Here is a 21,993-nt window from a genome sequence, read left to right on the forward strand (position 1 = left end):
ATTTGTGGGATGTGGGTGTCACTGGCTGGGCCAGCATTTATTGCCCGTCCCTAGTTGCCCTTGAGAAGGTGATGGTGAGCTGCTTTCTTGAACTGCTGCAGTCTGCCATTAGTCTCACAATGCCATCAGGAAGTGAATACCAGGATTTTGACCCAGTGACTGGGTGATGATGCCCAATAAAGTCCTAGACTTTTCCAGGAGGCATAGTCTACTTCATCGGAAAAAATACTCTGGACATGTCAGGCAGCTTGCAGGTACCCGTCTTCAAAATGTGTTTGAAGAGGCATTCCAGACTGCAACCACATTGAGGGGTGACAATCCCACATCTACACAAAGCAAAGCTGATGACATCCTCAGTTACTTTGAGTTGGAGATACCGGTGTTGGACTGGGATGTACAAAATTAAAAATCACACAACACCAGGTTATAGTCCAAAGGTTTAATTGGAAGCACTAGCTTTCGGAGCGACGCTCCTTCATCAGGTGGTTGTGGAGTTTTATACTTATACTCCGCAACCACCTGATGAAGGAGCAGCGCTCCGAAAGCTAGTGCTTCCAATTAAACCTGTTGGACTATAACCTGATATTGTGTGATTTTTAACTCAGTTGCTTTGGCTCATTAGCCAGCGTGACATACCAGGTCCATCCACTGATGTGTAACATCAGATGATTGCAGGTGTAAGTGAGAACTGAGGACACTGTGGGGCACCAATGAGACTCACTATGTTTAAACTACAGTGTACGGCTAGCAATGACCCAGAGGTACCATGTCTATCACAGATCACCACATATTCCAGATTCATGTTGTTTTATTTGTCACGCTAACCCAAGGGAGGGAGCAATGCCATCTCTGGAGCATCAAGCAGGATTTTGTGCTAGCAGCAGTCACTGTTATGAGGGAATAAATTAAACAAGTAACTTGTAACAACCACATGTGTACAATAAAATTCAGAAGTGAAGATACATTGGCCTGCTTCATCAGGGTACTTCCCTCTAAATGTACCATGCTGAGAGAGTTGGCATACTAACAAATGTACATACAGAAAGTGACAACACCTATCATGAGATACTCACTAAATATGCCACAGAATATTTGAGATTGTCCATTCAAGTGTAGGTGAAGTTTTGATGATGTAATCGTAGAATCCTTACTCTGTGGAAAAAGGCCATCAAGTCCACACCGACCTTCCAAAGAGCATCCCACCCAGACCCACATCCCCTACCCTATCTCTAAAAAGCTGTATTTTCCCACAGTAAACCCAATTAGCCTTCGCAACCCTGGGCTCTGTGAGCGATATAGCATGGCCAATCCACCTAACCTGCACACCTTTGGACTCTGGGAGGAAACCCCTGCTGACACTGGGAAAATGCACAAACTCTACACAGTCGCCCGCGGGGGAATTGAACCCAAGTCCCTGGTGTCGTGAGGCAGCAGAGCTAACCAAGGAGCCACCATGCAACCGAATTAATTGACAAACACCAGGTCAGACACTGATTAAGCTCTTTAATGTGCGCAGTTAAATTCCTCCTGATTTTTATTTCTGCTGTATGCTTTTAAAATTTCGGATTCCTTTTGTCTCTTTCTGTCACATTACCTTGTACAGTGCTGAGCAAAGATGTATGACAGAATCAGGCAAGGAGTCTAGAGAAGCCTATCTTAATGTTGGGCATAACTCAGTGCAATCTCTCTACGTTTGCAAAGTGATGAGGTGTTTTTCTCGCAAGGCAGTGCATGTTGCAAGTTAAGGTGGATTAGTGCTTGTTAACTACCTTATCACCACGACAGCTCACCTCATTAATATTCGCCTATCTTACAGGCCGAACACGCCCGAAGTACAGGATTCTCAACATGGAAGTCAGGACATGTCCATGGAGACTTCAGCTCAGCATTTGCACCAAAGGACCGCCATGTTGGAGACTGAGTACCAACATCTCAGGGCGGGTATCATGGACACAGGCTATATACACCTCACATCCACAGACAGTTGTCATCCAACATGTGCCAGTCTGTAAGAATGCCCATGCCCTATCTCCAATCCAAAATGCCACTGCACTTCCAATGGTGTCCTGGAGACTGTCATTGGAATGCTGCTGTAAGGAGACTGTACTTTCAGGGACGGTTTATTCAGTGGACCTGCTGAGCTGTCAACTGTTTGCTTGCTTTGATCACATTCACTCACTCTGACCTTACCTTGATGCTCTCAGCAACCCTGACTTAGATTTCCTTCCCTTGCCTTTTGTGATTTGCATTCTCAGCCAGAGATACCAGGCTCATTTACTATATTGCTGCCTTGTTATACAGAATGCAGACACAAGGTCATATTTGGCAGCAGTCTTTAGTTAAGGGAGATGCTAGCTTTCAGGGAGCATTCCCACAGAGTAATAGCAAGCGGCCTCCAATATCAGTCCAGAGGCTTGGACATGGTCAGTCAGTGTCAGGACAATCTCCACATAAAGGGAGAAAAGCCAAATGTTGGATAGCACACCTCTCATCTTGACTTTTTCTGCCCCACTGAGGAATGTTTCCTTTGAGAATGACAGATGCAGGTATTAAAGGAGATGAAAGCGGTGGCACTGTTGTTGCTTTTTGTGCAGATGTTGCGTACTCAGTGAGTGAGTGAGTAAGCATGCAGCACAGATGGCTTATAGGGTTAGTGGTGTCAGGAGTTTGGGTAGATGACAGTGAGTGAAAGAAAATGCTGCAGGCAATAGTGGGAACGTAAGAGCTTGAGCCTTGATGAGAAGTGACAATAGACAATAGATGCGCGAGTAGGCCATTCTGCCCTTCGAGCCTGCACCACCATTCAATATGATCATGGCTGATCATCCTTAATCAGTACCCTGTTCCTGCCTTATCTCCGTAACCCTTGATTCCACTATCCTTGGAAGCTCTATCCAACTCTTTCTTAAATGAATCCAGAGACTGGGCCTCCACTGCCCTCTGGGGCAGAGCAATCCACACAGCCACCACTCTCTGGGTAAAGAAGTTTCTCCTCATCTCTGTCCTAAATGGTGTACCCCGTATTTTTAAGCTGTGTCCTCTGGTACATGGCACATGTTGGATGACAATAGTCTGTGGATGTGAGGTGTATGTAGCCTGTGTCCATGATACCCACCCTGAGATGTTGGTACTCAGTCTCCAACATGGCGGTCCTTTGGCGCAAGTGCTGAGTACAGTAGCTGAGAGAGAGTGAGTGTGTAATTTTAACTTCAACACTGGTGGAGTGTAGAAGTTCATTGACCTTCTTCCTACAGTGTAATTCTCCAGGAGGCTGAGACTGGTAACCTCAGAGCAGGCTGGCATGGTCTGGCTTTGTGACCTCTGCTGCTGGTCCTGGGGGACATCCATCTGTACACCACCACATCCAGCAGCACCTTCTGGTCCTGGGCCTCAAAGCAGGCTGATTTCCTGTGTCTAATGTGCCTGGGACAAATGACAAGGATCATGCAAAGCAGCTCCAGGCTGTCAGTGCTTATTCGGGGCCTTATTAAAAGCTCCAGAAACTTTCCCAAAATTCCTGCAGAAGTTGGGGTGGAGGTGTTTGGGGGGCGGTGATGAGCTAGGGATCATAACAGCTATCTAATATTAGCAATTAATCCTTGATCAGGAATTTTGGATAGTTTGTTAAAAAGTAAGAGTTTAGTCTCACACTCACACACGTACACATACACACGTTCTCTCACAGACACTCATCCCCACTCGCCCTAACCCCACACAGACCCATATGCGCACACACGCACACACACACATATACAAGTTTGTGGGGTAAATTTGTACTTGCAGAATTACACTTTATTTTGTTCAAAAACTGCATGAATCCATGTAAGATTCTGTAAATCCTTTTTTTTTAGGAATAGAATCAGTCTGAACATTGGGGCACAAACAGCCTCACACAGGACACCTCACACCTTCAATGCATTATCTGGGTTGACATGGCACCTATTGTTAAAGTTCACCTGAGAATGTAACTTTAACAAAGTTCTGGGATTTACATATGAAGGAACTGAAACCAACATGCCCATCCTAAAAGATGAGAGACTTAGCAATCAAGGTCTTTTTTAATATATAATTTCATTTACATCACACTGTAAATTTTTACATAAATTCTATGTCCTATGATCATATACTCCACAACCACCTGATGAAGAAGTGGTGCTCCGAAAGCTAGTGCTTACAAATAAACCTGTTGGTCTATAACTTGATGTTGTGTGATTTTTAACCAAGCATTTAGATGTGATGTACCAGTTAATTGGACAAATAAATCATATAATCTTTGGCAACTGTGAATGAATCACTGGCAACAGAGGGTGAACAGGCACTTGACACTGTGTGGAGTTTGCACATTCTCCCCATGTCTGTGTGGGATTCCTCTGGGTGCTCCGGTTTCCTCCCACAATCCAAAGATGTGCAGGCTAGGTGAATTGGCCATGTTAAGTTGTCCATAGTGTTCAGGGATGTGCAGGTTGGGGGCATTAGTCAGGGGTTAAATGTACGGGAATGGGTTACTCTTTGGAGGGTCGGTATGGACTTGTTGGGCTGAAGGGTCTGTTTTTACACTGTAGGGATTCTAATTCTAATTCTTCTGGTCTATTTTCCATCTGAAGAAGACAACTAAACACCCCTGCTCCCTGATGAGGTCTATCTATTATCATGGAGGATGTGTTGATATACATTATTTCTAGGGCCTAGTAGCTTAGCTAATGATAAGTAACATTTTAAATCCTTCTCACAAGTGGACATGGGATAACACCTCTTCGTTTTAGATTAACTATTGCCCTGTTGTTAGCCTTCATTTACAAGCTAACCTTCAGTTTTCTTTCAAGCGACAAAACTTCAATTTTTCTAAATATTGCAATAACAGTAGGATATGCATAGTGCCAGATACCTCTTTGACATCAGTTATTGGAAAATAGTGGCCTTGCTGATACCTGTTGGCTTCATTGTCACCTTCATGTTGTCCTTTTTTTTAAAGGATACATTTACGTTTTGTGTAAGAAGCTTATTCTGTATGAGCAGTTACATGAGGTTTCATGGTATACAGGAAATATGAGAAGAAATCTTTGTGAGACTAACTCTAATTTCTAACAGCATGGCGCGTAGCGGCTGTCTATGTTAGCTGAAAATGTGTTGCTGGTTAAAGCACAGCAGGTCAGGCAGCATCCAAGGAATAGGAAATTCGACGTTTCGGGCCAGAGCCCTTCATCAGGAATGAGGAGAGTGTGCCAGGCAGGCTAAGATAAAAGGTAGGGAGGAGTGACCTGGGGGAGGGGCGATGGAGATGTGATAGGTGGAAGGAGGTCAAGGTGAGGGTGATAGGCCGGAGTGGGGTGGGGGCGGAGAGGTCAGGAAGAGGATTGCAGGTTAGGAGGGCGGTGCTGAGTTGAGGGAACCGACTGAGACAAGGTGGGGGGAGGGGAAATGAGGAAAATGGAGAAATCTGAGTTCATCCCTTGTGGTTGGAGGGTTCCCAGGCAGAAGATGAGACGCTCTTCCTCCAACCGTCGTGTTGTTATGTTCTGGCGATGGAGGAGTCCAAGGACCTGCATGTCCTCAGTGGAGTGGGAGGGAGAGTTAAAGTGTTGAGCCACGGGGTGGTTGGGTTGGTTGGTCCGGGCGTCCCAGAGGTGTTCCCTGAAGCGTTCCGCAAGTAGGCGGCCCGTCTCCCCAATATAGAGGAGGCCACATCGGATGCAGTGGATGCAATAGATGATGTGTGTGGAGGTACAGGTGAACTTGTGGCGGATATGGAAGGATCCCTTGGGGCCTTGGAGAGAAGTAAGGGAGGAGGTGTGGGCGCAAGTTTTACATTTCCTGCGGTTGCAGGGGAAGGTGCCGGGAGTGGAGGTTGGGTTGGTGGGGGGTGTGGACCTGACGAGGGAGTCACGGAAGGAGTGGTCTTTGCGGAACGCTGATAGGGGAGGGGAGGGAAATATATTCCTGGTGGTGGGGTCCGTTTGGAGGTGGCGGAAATGACGGCGGATGATACGCTGTATACGGAGGTTGGTGGGGTGGTATTTGAGAACCAGTGGGGTTCTGTCTTGGTGGCGGTTGGAGGAGCGGGGCTCAAGGGTGGAGGAGCGGGAAGTGGAGGAGATGCGGTGGAGGGCATCGTCGATTACGTCTGGGGGGAATCTACGGTCTTTGAAGAAGGAGGCCATCTGGGCTGTACGGTATTGGAACTGGTCCTCCTGGGAGCAGATGCGGCGGAGACAAAGGAATTGAGAATATGGGATGGCGTTTTTACAGGGGGCAGGATGGGAGGAGGTGTAGTCCAGGTAGCTGTGGGAGTCAGTCGGTTTATAGTAGTCAGTCGCCCGAGATAGAAATGGAAAGGTCTAGGAATGGGAGGGAGGAGTCTGAGACAGTCCAGGCGAATTTGAGGTCAGGATGGAAGGTGTTGGTAAAGTTGATGAACTGTTCAACCTCCTCGTGGGAGCACGAGGCAGCGCCGATACAGTCATCGATGTAGCGGAGGAAAAGGTGGGTGGTGGTGCCAGTGTAGTTGCGGAAGATGGACTTTTCCACATATCCTACGAAGAGACAGGCATAGCTGGGGCCCATGCGGGTGCCCATGGCAACTCCTTTAGTTTGGAGGAAGTGGGAGGATTGAAAAGAGAAGTTATTCAGGGTGAGGACCAGTTCAGTCAGTCGAAGGAGGGTGTCAGTGGAAGGGAACTGGTTGGTGCTGCGGGAAAGAAAGAAGCAGAGGGCTTTGAGTCCTTCGTGATTGGGGATGGAGGTGTACAGGGATTGGATGTCCATAGTGAAGATAAGGCGTTGGGGACCGGGGAAGCGAAAATCATGGAGGAGGTGGAGGGCGTGGGTGGTGTCCCGAACGTAGGTGGGGAGTTCTTGGACTAAAGGGGACAGAACCGTGTCAAGGTACACAGAGATGAGTTCGGTGGGGCAGGAGCAGGCTGAGACAATGTGTCGGCCGGGGCAGTCAGGTTTGTGGATTTTGGGCAGGAGGTAGAAACGGGCAGTGCGGGGTTGTGGGACTATGAGGTTGGAGGCAGTTGATGGGAGATCCCCTGAGGTGATGAGGTTATGGATGGTCTGGGAGATGATGGTTTGGTGGTGGGAGGTGGGGTCATGGTCAAGGGGGCGATAAGAGGAGGCGTCCGCGAGCTGGCATTTGGCCTCAGCGGTATAAAGGTCGGTGCGCCAAACTACTACCGCACCTCCCTTGTCCGCCGGTTTGATGGTGAGGTTGGGGTTGGAGCGGAGGGAGTGGAGGGCTGCACGTTCTGAGGGTGAGAGGTTGGAGTGGGTGAGAGGGGTGGACAGGTTGAGTCGGTTAATGTCGCGGCGGCAGTTGGCTATAAATAGATCGAGGGCGGGTAAGAGGCCAGCACGGGGTGTCCAGGTGGATGGGATGTGTTGGAGGCAGGAGAAAGGGTCGTCAGAGGGTGGGCGGGAGTCTTGGTTGTAAAAGTAGGCACGGAGGCGAAGGCGGCGGAAGAATTGTTCAATATCTCGCTGTGTGTTGAACTCATTGATCCGAGGGCGTAGGGGAATGAAGGTGAGGCCTCTGCTGAGGACTGATCTTTCATCCTCAGAGAGGGGGAGATCTGGAGGGATGGTGAAGATCCGGCATGGCTGGGAGCTAGTACCTGGTGTGGGACTGGAGCTGGGGGTGGGGGCGGGGTTAGGGGCGGGGACAGAGATCGATGTAGGGGCGGGGTTAGACGTGGTGACGAAGCTCGGTGTGGGGGTGGGGTTAAGCGTGGGGGCGGGGTCATGCGTGGTGACGGAAGTAAGCGTGGGGACGGGGTTACGTGTGGTGGCGAAAGTCGGCGTGGGGGCGGGGTTACGCGTGGTGCCGAAGGTTTGCGTGAGGACGGGGTTACATGTAGTGACGAATGACGGCATGGGGGCGGAGACACCTGAGGCGTTGTGGTCGTGCAGGTTAGTGATGTCAGTGGGGGCGGAAGTGGCTGCAGCGACGGCAACCGAAGGGGCGGAAATGGTTGTGGCGACGAAAGAGCCGTTGTCATTCCCGGTAGCTGCGGGGGTCGCGAGTCCGTCGGCGATCTTCCTGGCGATCGTGGAAGCGGTTGTCTGTGCGGCGATCGCGGAGGCTCCGAGGTCGGTGGGGCCGGAAGTGACGTCACGGTCGGCGGCGGCCGTTGGTGCCGTGGGCGCTGTAGCGGCCGCGTGTGTAATGGCGTCCGACATATTATGGAGGCCGGTAGAAGATACTAGCCGCAAGAACCCCATTCCCTTGGGAATGTCATGGCGGTGCAGAGCATTTAAAAAGATAAGTAAAATTGCTTTTCAAAGTTTGAAGGGCTCTTTCCTTTGAAGTTACAGCCGTCCATCACAGCTCAGCAAAGAAGACAAGGTGAAGAACCTTAGCAGGTAAAGAGGTTCTTAACCACCTGGTATCATCTTGGCAATGGATCATTGGGAAAGGCTGGTTGAACTCTACTAGAACACCAAGAGAGGGCAGTTGGGAGTGCGCACAACCCTCTCATAAATAGAGACCAATGGAAGAAAGGAGAAGCAACCAGACACAGGAAGGGTGGAGGACTTAGCATTGGGAGACCAGAGAAGAGAAACGAAGGGCAGAGAGCGGAAGGAGACACTACACAAAGCACAAGATCTATGGGCAAAGGCAAAAGGGTCCTGTGCATGACCACATAGAAATTCTGAGGGAAACTCTAACTGGTTATGTCGATGGTTACTGATACTTATGCCCTTCCCAATGAGGACGTCTGTGAGATCTCACCACTAACTACACATTGGCACTTTTTTTTCACAAACCTTGCAATTGGCACATCTATCAAGTGAGGTCAGGCAGCATCCAAGGAACAGGAAATTCGATGTTTCGGGCTAGAGCCCTTCATCAGGAATTAGGAGAGGGTGCCAGGCAGGCTAAGATAAAAGGTAGGGAGGAGGGACTTGGGGGAGGGGCGATGGAGATGTGATAGGTGGAAGGAGGTCAAGGTGAGGGTGATAGGCCAGAGTGAGGTGGGGGCGGAGAGGTCAGGAAGAGGATTGCAGGTTAGGAGGGCGGTGCTGAGTTCAAGGGAATCGACTGAGACAAGGTGGGGGGGAGGGGAAATAAGGAAACTGGAGAAATCTGAGTTCATCCCTTGTGGTTGGAGGGTTCCCAGGCGGAAGATGAGGCGCTTTTCCTCCAACCATCATGTTGTTATGTTCTGGCGATGGAGGAGTCCAAGGACCTGCATGTCTTCGGTGGAGTGGGAGGGAGAGTTAAAGTGTTGAGCCACGGGGTGGTGGGGTTGGTTGGTCCGGGCATCCCAGAGGTGTTCCCTGAAGCGTTCTGCAAGTAGGCAGCCCGTCTCCCCAATATAGAGGAGGCCACATCGGGTGCAGCGGATGCAATAGATGATGTGTGTGGAGGTGCAGGTGAATTTGTGGCGGATATGGAAGGATCCTCCCACCTTGTCTCAGTCGATTCCCTTGAACTGAGCACCGCCCTCCTAACCTGCAATCCTCTTCCTGACCTCTCCGCCCCCACCCCACTCTGGCCTATTACCCTCACCTTGACCTCCTTCCACCTATCACATCTCCATCTCCCCTCCCCCAAGTCCCTCCTCCCTACCTTTTATCTTAGCCTGCCTGGCACCGTCTCCTCATTCCTGATGAAGGGCTCTGGCCCGAAACGTTGAATTTCCTGTTCCTTGGATGCTGCCTGACCTGCTGTGCTTTAACCAGCAACAAAATTTTCAGCTCTGATCTCCAGCATCTGCAGAACTCACGTTTTACATCTATCAAGTGACACGTTCTCCCTTTACAGATGCTGGACCACACATCAGCTTCAGAACTGGTGGGACATTGCAGACTAAGAGGGCACTGGCTCTGGTGCCTGGTGCTGTCAGTTGGTATCCTACAGTGCCCTCCTACAAGGGTCTCAGTCATTAGCATGGTCTGCTGTGCTCTCTGCAACATGAGTTGGGCCCTGTTGGCAACACCAACAGTGAGGAGGAGCAGGAAGCAAGAGAGGAGGTGATATTTGGATACAAAGGGAGATGATACTGAAGAGAGGTGGGCTTGACACATGGAGTGGTGGTGTCTGGTAGCAGGATACCTGTTCTCTCTATCATGCTGCTCAATGGCATCACATGTTCCTGTGATGCAGTGCATTGGAAACATTAGCAACAGCCCAAACCCTCAGACCAAACAGCAGCCTCAGTAGTGGGCTCACTGGATGCCTGGCAACTCCCATCACACCCTGTTCCAACCAATCTGAATGGACAGGAAAACAGTCTCCATATCAGATTAGTTATAACCCTCCAGGAAATTCTAAAACTCAAGTCAGTTTCTGAGAAGAGAGCAGGTTTCTGACACAAAACCAGATTCAGCTCCTGTTTCCCATCATCAAGATGAAAGTCAGCTCTCAGCATCGAATAACCTTGTCTCAAAAAGGATTAGTCATATTAACCGGTGAAGGGTACAAGCTGTTGGTTGCCCTGTTTGTATGGGCTCGTGTGTGACTTTGACTCTAAAAGAATCAAATTTTACAGTGTGGAAATCCCAGGCATCTGTGATGGGAAAAACAACACCATGAACCAATTGTGTTTCAGTGTCTGCTGCTATTTGGGGTAAGTTTCCCAACAAGTGCAAGCGCAATGAATGGCTTGTTATTCGGAACTGTTGTTTTCTTCCAGCTTTGCTATTGAGAATGATAGCACCACATGTCAAGAAGACAGGAATAACATACAACACCTGCTATAAAATTACAAAGCGCTCATCAAATGAATGAAGAGGAGCTATTGATTGACATGTTTGTCAGATCTTACCACTGTCAGAGATATCGTAACAAATTGTGACAGTCAGGAGCAAGAAATGCACAAAGGATAAGATAATTAGGAAATGGATTCATAAGGAGAATATAACAATGAAGAATTGAAGACTAAATAAAGTTAATCAAAGACCTGATATATATTTACTGAGTTGTCATTAGAAATGTTAAGGTTGCTCATTGTAAGTTATGTAGCATTCTGCAACACATGACATACGCAATGGCTTTGCACGTTGCTAAGAACCCAGCCCTGATGTGTTTTGCTGAGATGCCACAAAGGAATCAGAGGCAAGAAAAGCACCCATGGTGAGCACCAGCCAATTGTTGGTCTTGCATTTTATTTAAGTAACTCAATTGTGAATCCTGCCAAATGGGGATACAAATTAAAGCAACATGTGCTCAGGTATGTGTCAGTCTCTGCAGGTTTGAGGAAACTACATATAAATTACATGTTTAGTAGACAATGTGGAACCTGCTGGTGTGGCAAAATGGCTCAATGGTCAGCACTGCTGCCTCACGGCACCAGGGATCCAGGTTCGATTCTAGCCTTGGATGACTGCCTGTGTGGAGTTTGTATATTTTCCCTGTGTTGGGATAGGTTTACTCTGGGTGCTCCGATTTCCTCCCACAGTCCAAAGATGTGCAGGTTAGATGGATTGGCCATAGGAAATGTAGAGATGAGGTGGGTCTGGGTAGGGTGCTCTCTGGTGGGTTGGTGTGGACCCAATGGTCTACTTCCATATTGTAAGGACTCTATGATTCTGAAGCTCACCAAGTTATGGAACTCCAAAGACAAAAAGGACACCACATTGTCACCCCAATGATCCTAAAAACATAGGGAGGAAAGAAATACAATCCGATGTCGATGAACACATTAATCAATTGCAGTATGTCAAACACTTTGACGTCACGCTTCTCCTTGCGGAAGAAAACACTCTTGTGCTGTAATGAGAAAGATTTACCTTTTGCACAAATTGGAGTTTATGGAGGAGCTTAAGGTAACCTCACACAATTCACTGGCCCAAGGGTTTGCAAGTGAGGATGTGGTTGAGAGACCTGGAAATCCAGATTTCCTTGTATTTTGTGGAATATTGACTCCACAGCATGAACAGAATTTAATAGTCTTCACCATAGCCCCATCCATTGGCTGAAAAACCAAATAGCAACCCCAACCAGCAAGTTCCAGGAACCCTGCCAAGAACAGTTCTCAGTTAGCCAATCTGCTTGGTGCCTTTGGTGTGCCTGTCTTGACCAGGAATAATTGCTCACTGGAATTCCTCCTGCAGGATATATGTCCCAGTGAGAAGCTCTCCAGTGGTCACTGCCAATTTCACAAGCATTCTGAGGATGAGTACTAGCTGCTGGAGCTATGAACAGTCAGAACAAAGCAGATGAGCCATTCAGGGAGCCTTAGTGAAGCTGCAATGTGTGCCAATGTGAAGAGTAGGATTGCACATGAACGTGTGTTATTCAGCTCCCTGAGCCTGCCCTGCCATTGAAGAAGATCATGACTGTTCTGTTTCTATTTTGGATTCCAAATTCCCAACAACCCCCAATAACGAAATGCTGAACAAAAATCTGTTTGACTTTGTCTTAACGATATTCCATGACCTTGATACCACCACCTAAGGCAGAAAGGTTCAAAGCCTGAATGAAGCCAGCTCTCTTTATTTCTGTCCTAAAAGAATGACCCCAATTCATAAGCAGTGCTTCCTAGTTCTGGACTCACCCACACAAGGGAAGCATGATTACCATACTGACTGATCAGGAACTTTTTCAATTCAATCAAGTTGTCCTTGACTCTTCAAATCTCCTGTGAGAATAAACAGTTTGTGGTGTGTTATGACATAGATATCACACCAGATAGACTTGAAGCTTTAAGACAGCTACATGACATTATGATGTTTTGCTGTAAAGGTGCCTGCCTCATGTATATGTGCAATGCACATTAGTAAGCATAGAACCTAGACTGTGTGTCAATCTGTGATCGCATAGCCTTGTGAATAGTTTTTGTCATCAACCTTCAGAGATCTGACTCAAGAAGAACCCAACTATCTGTGTTATATGTTCAAGATAAGGTGGTGGCATTATAACAATATGACTTCACTTGTAGCTAGAGCCCTAGGTTAGTGATGTAAGACCAGGGGATTCATGGCGAATGGTAAAATTTCAATTCATTAAAATAATCTGGAATTAGAAGCTAGCATAATGTTGACCACATAACCACTGCCATTTTTGTTTCATTAAGTCCTTCAGGTAAGGAAATCTGTCACCCCTAACTTTTTTTTAATTCATTCATGGGATTGTGGGTGCCAACAGCCAGCACTTACTGCCCATTTACCCAGAGGGCAATTCAGAGTCAACCAATTTGCTGAGGGTCTGGAATAACATGTGGCCAGACTAGGTACGGGTGGCAGCTTCCTTCCCTAAAGGTCATTCATGAGCCAGATGGGTTTTTCCCATATAATTGACAATGGATTCACTGTCATCATTAGATTCTTAATTCTAGATTTTTATTGATTTTGCATTCCACCATTGTCTTTGTAGGATTCAAATCTGGGTTCCCAGAGCATTACTTGGGTCTTGGATTATTAGTCTAGCAATGATACCATTAGGCCACTGTGTCCTCCCATCTGGTTTGGCCTATATGTAACTCCAAAACCCACAACAATTTGGTTGACTCCTATCTGTCCTCTGAATGGTCCACCAAGCCACTTAATCCATGTAAAGCTCAGGTTGGGCAGCGAATGATGTTCATATCTCCACGTTCATGGAAGAATAGTAAAGGATGCTGTTATGTGGATTAACTCCTGGTAAACCACAAACAGCATTATTATTATAGCTGACAGCTAGTTAGTGACAGTAAATAGATGTTAAAGACTGAAATGTTGACATTAACATAGCAGTTGCCAAATATTTTTGTTTTTAACAAATCATCAATCAATCAGCCTGACATCACTACTACTACCTAGAAAACTAAAAGCTAAAAACCTGCACTGAAGCAAGTGAGAATTTTACCCTTTTCTTTCTGTTTAGTAAAAGCATGAGCGGTTACTGCTGAACCAATTATCATCAAGGAATCACAGAAATTAAGAAAAAAAGCCAATTCCAAATGGTCTTGAAAACACAGTTCCAAAGTTTTCCTACACAAGAAATATAGTTTACAAACACTGTAAAAGCATTTTTCTACATTGAATAATCTTACTTGTGTCCGCCATTTTTTTTTACTAAATCAGCACAACATTTTTTGTTCCTTTCATTCCTTTCTTTGTAAGGACGTCACTTACAGGCCGAAACTTGATGCTTAAAAGGGCAGCAATATACATATGTAGAAAAATATTACACTACCACACAGATTCTCACACAGTCATTTAAAAGAGCATAAGTCTACTAAAAGTTTGGAAAGCAAATATGTAACCATGGATTGACATTCCATTGACATTCTGTTCCATCTTCAGTTATTCAAAGAACATCAATCCTTAATTTACAGAGCAGCAGAGGAGTAATAACGAATGACTTTGGGCACTGAAGGGTTAAAAATCTTCCTGTATTTCTGAAAATCTTAATAATTTTGTTTTCTGATTTTGGAAAATCAATGAAAGTTTGAGTCAATTTTAGGCTACCTATGTTTGAATTTATCTAATTCCACCAAAAGAAACAATCGACTAGTTCTTAGGCAAATGTTGAAGCAAACATGAGAATGTGTCTTCATCCAGGCTAACACAGCTGAAAGGATTTCGGAACTGGTCATTACCTCTGGACCCATCCAATTCTTCTAAAACGCAGTCCTGGACAAACCTAAGGTATGCATCATTGACATATTGCTAGAAGTAAAATTCAAGTTTGACGTTTACAGCAATTAAACTGATCAGCAGCTGCAAGCGTTTGACGCAGGAGCAATGCTGCAGCTGTCAATGAGTTTATAAGATCATGAGACCTTAAGATATAGGAACACCAGTCGGCCATTCAGCCCACAGAATCTGCTTGCCCTTCAATGAGATCATGGTTGATCTGATCATCATGAAGTCCACGTTCATGCTTTTGTCATAACCTTTGATTTCATTACAGATGAAAAATCTATCTGAGCCTTGAATACACATACTGACCCAAGTTTAATAGCCCTATGAGGTAAATAAATCTTCATATTTACTACCATCTGAGGGAAAAAGATCACCTTCATCTCTGTCTAACTGGTTCAGCAGTAGCCTGTCATGCTTTTACTAAACAGAAAGATAAAGGCAAAATTGTCACTTACTTCAGTGCAGGTGTATAGCTTTTAGTTTTCGTTGTCACACTGACTTTAGTCCGTGAACTCAGGATGATTGATGGATGACCATTATTCTGAGTATGACCTCTGGTCCTAAAGTATCTCATAAGGGAGGCAACTTTTCCACATCTGCCCTGTTAAGTCCCGTAAGAATCCTACATATTTTACGAAGGCTTCTTCTCCTTCTTCTCAATTCGAATGATTACAACCTCAACTTACTCAATCACTCCTCATAAGATGCTCCATACCAGGGATAAGCTCAGGGAACCATCGTGGGACTGCCTGCAATGCCAATGCGTCTTTCCTCAGATAAAGATAATAAAACTGTTCACAGTATTCCAACTGTGATCTGTATAGTTTTGCCAAAACGTCTCTCTTTTTAAGGTGGCACGATGGCACAGTGGTTAGCACTGCTGCCTCACAGTGCCAGAGACCTGGATTCAATTCCCGCCTTGGGCAACTGTCTGTGTGGAGTTTGCACATTCTCCCAGTGTCTGCGTGGGTTTCCTCCGGGTGCTCTGGTTTCCTCCCACCATCCAAAGAAGTGCAGGTTAGGTGAGTTGGCCATGCTAAATTGCCCATAGTGTTAGGTGAAGGGGTAAATATAGGGGAATGGGTCTGGGTGGGTTGCTCTTCGGAGGGTCAGTGTGGACTTGTTGGGTCCAAGAGTCTGTTTCCTCACTGTAAGTAATCTAATCTTCATTCCATAGCGCATTAAGGCCAACATTTTATTTGCCTTCTGTGTTTTCCACTGAACTTGTATGCTAACTTCTCGTGATTTGTGCTTGAGGACTCCCAAATCCTTGCTGCAGTTTCCTGCAGTCTTTCTCCATTTAAATAATATTCAGCTCTTCTATTTTTTCTGCTAAAGTGCATGATTTAATATTTTTCAACATTACATTCCATCTGCCAAGTCTTTGCCCAATCGCTTAACCTCTCTATATCCCTGTGCAGATCCTTTGCAACATCCCTACCATTTGCTTCCCCAACTATTTTTGTGTCATCTGCAAACTTAGCTAGAGTACATTCACTTTCCTAATCAAAGACATTAATATGCATTGTAAATAATTGTGACCCTGTGGCACTCCACTAGTTACAGGTTGCCATGCTAAAAATGCTCCACTTATCCTGACTCTCTGTCTTCTGTTAGTTAGCTAATCTCCTAACTATGCTAATGTATTACTTCGAACACCATATGTTCTCATCTTATTAAGTAGTCTAATGCCTTCTGAAAATCTAAATCTATTACATCTATGACTTTCCCTTCATCTATGCTGTGCATTGCTTTCTCAAAGAATTCTAACCAAGTTGTCAAACATGATTTCCCCTTCAGGAAGCCATGTTGTTTCTGCTTGAACATATTATGTTTTTTTGTTTGCCCCGTTATTCCATCCTTTATAACAAACTCGAACAAAGTCCTAACAACAGATATTAAGTAAATTGGCCGACAATTATCTGTTTTTGCCTCCTTCTCTTTCTAAATAGTGATGTCACATTGAGAGTTTTCCAATCCTTTGGAACCTTTCCAGAATATAAGGATTCTTGGAAGATTACTGCCAGTGCCTGCATTATTTCTGTAGCCACTTCTTTTAATATGCCAGTATGAATCTAACAGGTCCAGGAGATATATTGGTCTTTAGCCCCCAAGTTTCCCCAAGTACTTTTTTGCTAATGGTAACTATTACATTTATTACCACTTCTCCTTTTGCCCTGCAGAGAAAGTCTTGAATAAGGTGCCAAGTTCATAATGTATGAGGATGAAAAGCTGAGCATTATTTGTACGTCTTCTGTTTTAGTATGATCAACTAATGAACTCAACAAATGCATTAGTGGGAAACTGACAGGATGCACAAAGTTTTAGGAAGGTGCTGATCCCGGAAGGAATCTGTTAGTGGATAAGGATCAGATTCCAATTCTAGGTAGGTCCAATAATTAGGTAAGGGAGGCCATCCTTGATCTGGGGATACTCCCATCATGAGAGAGAGAGGTGTGATGTGTTTGGAAGGGAGACGTCTAATGGTTGTTGCAGGGTTTTGATGGTTGGCAGGTAAGAAGGTAGCCTAGGTTGGCTGAGGTGAAAGACCTGTGCATTGTCTGACTTACATTCAATGTTGAGGGACAGTGTTCTTCCACGCAGCAGTTCTCATTTTTCTTCAACTCCTTGTTTTCCCAGGGATGGAAGCATGGTGGGTCTGGATTCAAACTGAAAAATAGGAATTATACAGCCTTGTTATGCGATGTAATTAAATATATCAAGCCACAGAATTATGGTTCCTTACTTCCGATAAAACTGAAATTGGATGGGCTTGAAGGAAGCTGTCTGTTGAGATTTTCAAAAGTGCGCCCAAGTTATCTACTTTTTGAGACTAAGTTGACTGCAGTATACCCTCACCCCTGTGTTCCTTTACGTTGTTTAGTTCCTCAACAACACTTTCTTCAAACCCAATATATAATGGACAAATAACTTGAATTTATGATGGCCATATTTTCTACATTTTATGAACCAATAAAAGTATATCTCTGTAATGGTTTTAATTATGGCAGCCACTTTGCTGGATATTATAAATTTTATATTTCATTCAAAATCAATGTCACATCAATTGGCACAAGAATTTTATTGATTTTATTATACAAATCAGGAAGATACATTGCATTGCACGACACAACAAATTAATTTTTAAAAATCTATTGATTAGAAAAGAATAAACTCAATGGTGATTCAAACACTGTCATAGACCTTGGGAAGAGAATCTTTCAACATAATCTCTCCATGCACAGTTTTCCCATAATTATGCTGCAGTGCAATTTTTCAACCATAAAAATTAAGTCTCTTTCAGTGTTGTTGTGCGTGAGGATTTTAAAATTTATTTGAAGGTGTTGTGGCTGATAATGATGGCCTTCAGGGAATCTTCACAGATGACACATGATCATGCCTTACCGGAGGATTAAATTACACAATCACTGAAAAATTTACTCAAATTTAATCTGCAGTGGATTATTGGGAAATAATAATACAGCTCACTATCAATCCAACTATGTCTTTATTTAATATATTCTGTATAGAGCTCAGAGACATTTCTTGTAATAACGCACCCAGTATTGCAGTTGCCAAAATATACCATCTTCTACCCAACAAAACAGTCAGTCAAGCATAAACTTTGATAATTATTTATGGATCTCCTGTGGAATTTAAGAGTAAAGATTCCATCGTCTTATCAAGTTAAAGGGATGCTCTGTTATTAGAGAGATGATTGGTAGAAGTTTAACCTGAGGGTCACCATGCGTCAGGTGAGGGGAGAGATTGAGAAGGACAGTCCTTCATAATAACCTCAGCTCATACAGGAATTAAACCCAAGCAGTTGATATCACACTGCGTTCCTGACAACTGAGCTATTGACTGAAGTCCATTGGAGACAGAGATGAGGCGAGAGCAGGTATACATGTTTGTGGTAGGAAGGTTGAAATTTAGAAACGTTGAGATTTTAATGATCTTGCCTCACGACCTCAGATTATGGCTTTACCCCAATTTAGAATCCTGACAAAAAGAGGCCATCTCGCCCACAGAGTCTGCATCGACTCTCCGAAGAGCATCCCACCATAACTCCTGTCATTCTGCATTTACCATGGCGAATGCACCTAGCCATTCAAATCCCTGGACATTGCATGGTAATTTAGCATAGCCAATTGACCTAACCTGCACATCTTTGGAGTGGAAACCAGAGCAGACAGAGGAAACCTGCACAGATGCAAGAGAATGTGCAAGATCCACACAGACAGTCGCCCAAGATTGGAATCAAACCCAGGTCCTGGCACTGGGAGGCAGCAGTGCTAACCACTGGGCAGAAGTGAGTACTGCAGATGCTGGAGATTAGAGTCAAGGTTAGAATGGTGCTGGAAAAGCACAGCAGATCAGGCAGCATCCAAAGAGCAGGAAAATCAATGTTTTGGGCAAAAACCCTTCATCTGGAAGCTAACCATTGGTCCACCACGTCACCCATGTTGCAGTTGAATGATCATGCATTGCAATTTTCAGGTAGACAGACTGGCCAGTTGTCAGGTAGGAAAGTCAAAGGTAGAGGACCACCATTCTGAGTGGACAGAAAATATTCCAGGTTGGTGAACAGGAAAGCATGTGCACCAACAATCTAGAGGGAGATTTCCAAGTAACATTGTGGATAGAGCTCAACGGGGCCTGTAAGAGCAGGATATATGGCACGGTTGGGGCAGCTTTAATTATCAGGTGAAATCTTGACTTCCTAATGGTGAATTTAGATGTACTGACTAAGCCTGCAGCAACTCTGAAGCAGTATGCTGGCACACATATCATCTGGCGATTGCTTCCAAATTTCAGCACATTTGGATTCCATGTGTCGTAATTTGCGGTGTTAACCACTTGTAGTTAATTGTTGGCATAGGGATTATAAGAGAGTCCTCCTTTCAGCACTGAGACTTGAGTTCCTATTGATGTGGCAGTGGTTGAGGATCAACCACTGTAAAGGTTTAATGAAAAGAGGCATTTGTCTTACATAACAAATAGTAGTTTATTGCGGGATAGTAATAGGTACAAGCTAAATTGACTCGTTTGTCATAATTTCAAAGGTTATTTAGAACCAGAGACACATCTGTCTCCACTGGGACCTTTTGTTAGACTGTTTCCACTTCTCTCAAAGACTGTGTGACATTGTCAAATGCATGGAGCATAAAACAATTTCAACATTATCTCTTTTAGGACCAATAACTTGTGCAATGTCATGGATACTACTTAAAATTCTTTTTCAAATTAAGTCATACCTTTAAGAGTTAGTTTACAATGCATGGGATACTCAGACACTGGGGTTTAACAGGAGTTTAAGCATGGTATTAGCCATCGCTTAGTCCATTTGGACATGAACATGGTGTTTGTTGACAACTATGGCACCGGGTAGAGGAGCAGGAGACTTCTGGCTTAGACTGAGGTCAGGAAGAACAATCCAAAGGAAACAGGGTATGGGCTGAGTTAGTGGCATCTATTTTGGCCATAGGCTTTTGAGAAAGCTAGTGCTGGTGGGGAGTTGAGTTGGGCAATGACTGACAGTTAGAGGGCTTTAAGGAAAAGGAGCAGTTAGGATTCGGGTGTGACAGCTGCTCCAGGAAAGATCTGGCAACTTGGATAAGGTGAGTGGTAGGTGAGTGGTAGGTGAGTCATCAGGAAATGCAAAATGAAGGGTCTAAGGTGCAGGCGTGGAGTATCCAATGTCATGATCTTGGTGTCAAAGTGAGGCCGCTGTCTGCCAAGGAATAGGTCCACAGTTACAGCTATGAGGTTGATGTGAAATAAAGGTAGATTGAAGTGTGAGTTATTTAATTGTAGGGACACATTAAGGATTATAGGAGGATGTCTCTTGTGAGAAGCTTAGATCAGGAAGGAGAGAGGCAATCAAGAGTGTGGTGCTGGAAAAGCACAGCAGGTCAGGCAGTATCCGAGGAGCAGAAGAATCAACGTCTCGGGTAAAAGCTGAAGCGTCGACTCTCCTGCTCCTCAGATGCTACCTGATCTGCTGTGCATTTTCAGCACCACACTCTCAACTCAAATCTCCAGCATCTGCTGTCCTCACTTTTGCCAAGGAGAGATGCAATGTCTACTGTCACAGGGTGAATGGTGATGGTGGGAAATTCATTGGTGATAAAGGGAAAACATGCAGGCATGCTTAGAGGATGAAGAATCACGGGCTCACACTTACGGAAGTCAGAAATAATGGATAGTGAAGATTCCAAAGGGTCTGTTATGAACCAGAGCAAACCTCCTCAAAGTGTATTAAGAAGATAACTCAGACACTAACTTTTTCATATTAAAAGGTAAGTATAAGGTGTTGTGTTCCAGATGCAATTTGATTGATCAAACTACTCGACTTAAAGCAAAACACACCTTTATTTTTACACTCCAGTTAAAAATCAAAGCAATTTTTTTAAAAAATTGGCTTAAATTTAACTCTATTGAAATGTGAAACAAAATTATATGTATATTTCTTAACAACTGCCAATTAACTGTTCCAATATAATAACGTCCCATAAATACCCCCACAGCAAAGGCAAAATGAGTAAAATTGATGGTCTCACAGGTAATTTTAGCATCAGGGAGAGAACCCCAGCGTTTAGCTGTAACAGAGAGAGGAATAAGAGCTTCTACATCCAGCTTACATACCCCAGCAACTACTGAAAAAAACTGAATCTAAAAGTCCTGACTCAGTGGGAGCTTCACCACACCCATTCAGGCTGCTTCTATCATTTCAACATTGAAAAAAAACCCAAGGTCTCATTAGCTGTTCATTTTATTGGTTTTGAACAGATTGCTTGGTACATCTGTCTCAACCTTTCTTCATAAATACCAAGACAAAATACACCTCTTAAAACTACTGTATCGTCACTGAAGAATGATGCTGTTTGAATTGATGGCCATGCGCAATGCCATGAGCTGATACTCTTCATAATAACAATTTATACAGAACCTTGAAAAATCCAAGGGCAGTACACAGCCATGTTTCCCTTTATCTCTTGCACATATTGCTCTTTGAAAGAGTTCTAACAAATTTGTTAAATATGGCTCCCCTTGTGCAAAACCACATTGACCAGTCCCAATCACCTTGAGTTTTTCCAAGTGCCCAGTAGTAACCTCCCCTTAATGAATGTTTTTAACATATTTCCTATGGTACACATCAAGATAACTGGCCTGCAGTTCCCTGTTGCAGCCTCCCTCCTGTCTTCAATAGAGTGGTTTTATTTGCTATTTTCCATTTGGTGCAGAACCTGGTCAGAAATGGATGGATTTTGAAATATTTGCTTTTCTTTAGCCATCTCTTTCAAGACTCTAGGACATGGTCCATCTGAACCAAGTGATCTGTCAACCCTGCCTCTATTATTATCTATGGAAACATATTACACAGACTAAGGATACTCGGAGAGTAAAATAATTCACTCA

This window comes from Hemiscyllium ocellatum, chromosome 4 (genome assembly GCF_020745735.1).
Source record: "Hemiscyllium ocellatum isolate sHemOce1 chromosome 4, sHemOce1.pat.X.cur, whole genome shotgun sequence".
Lineage (NCBI taxonomy): Eukaryota > Metazoa > Chordata > Chondrichthyes > Orectolobiformes > Hemiscylliidae > Hemiscyllium > Hemiscyllium ocellatum.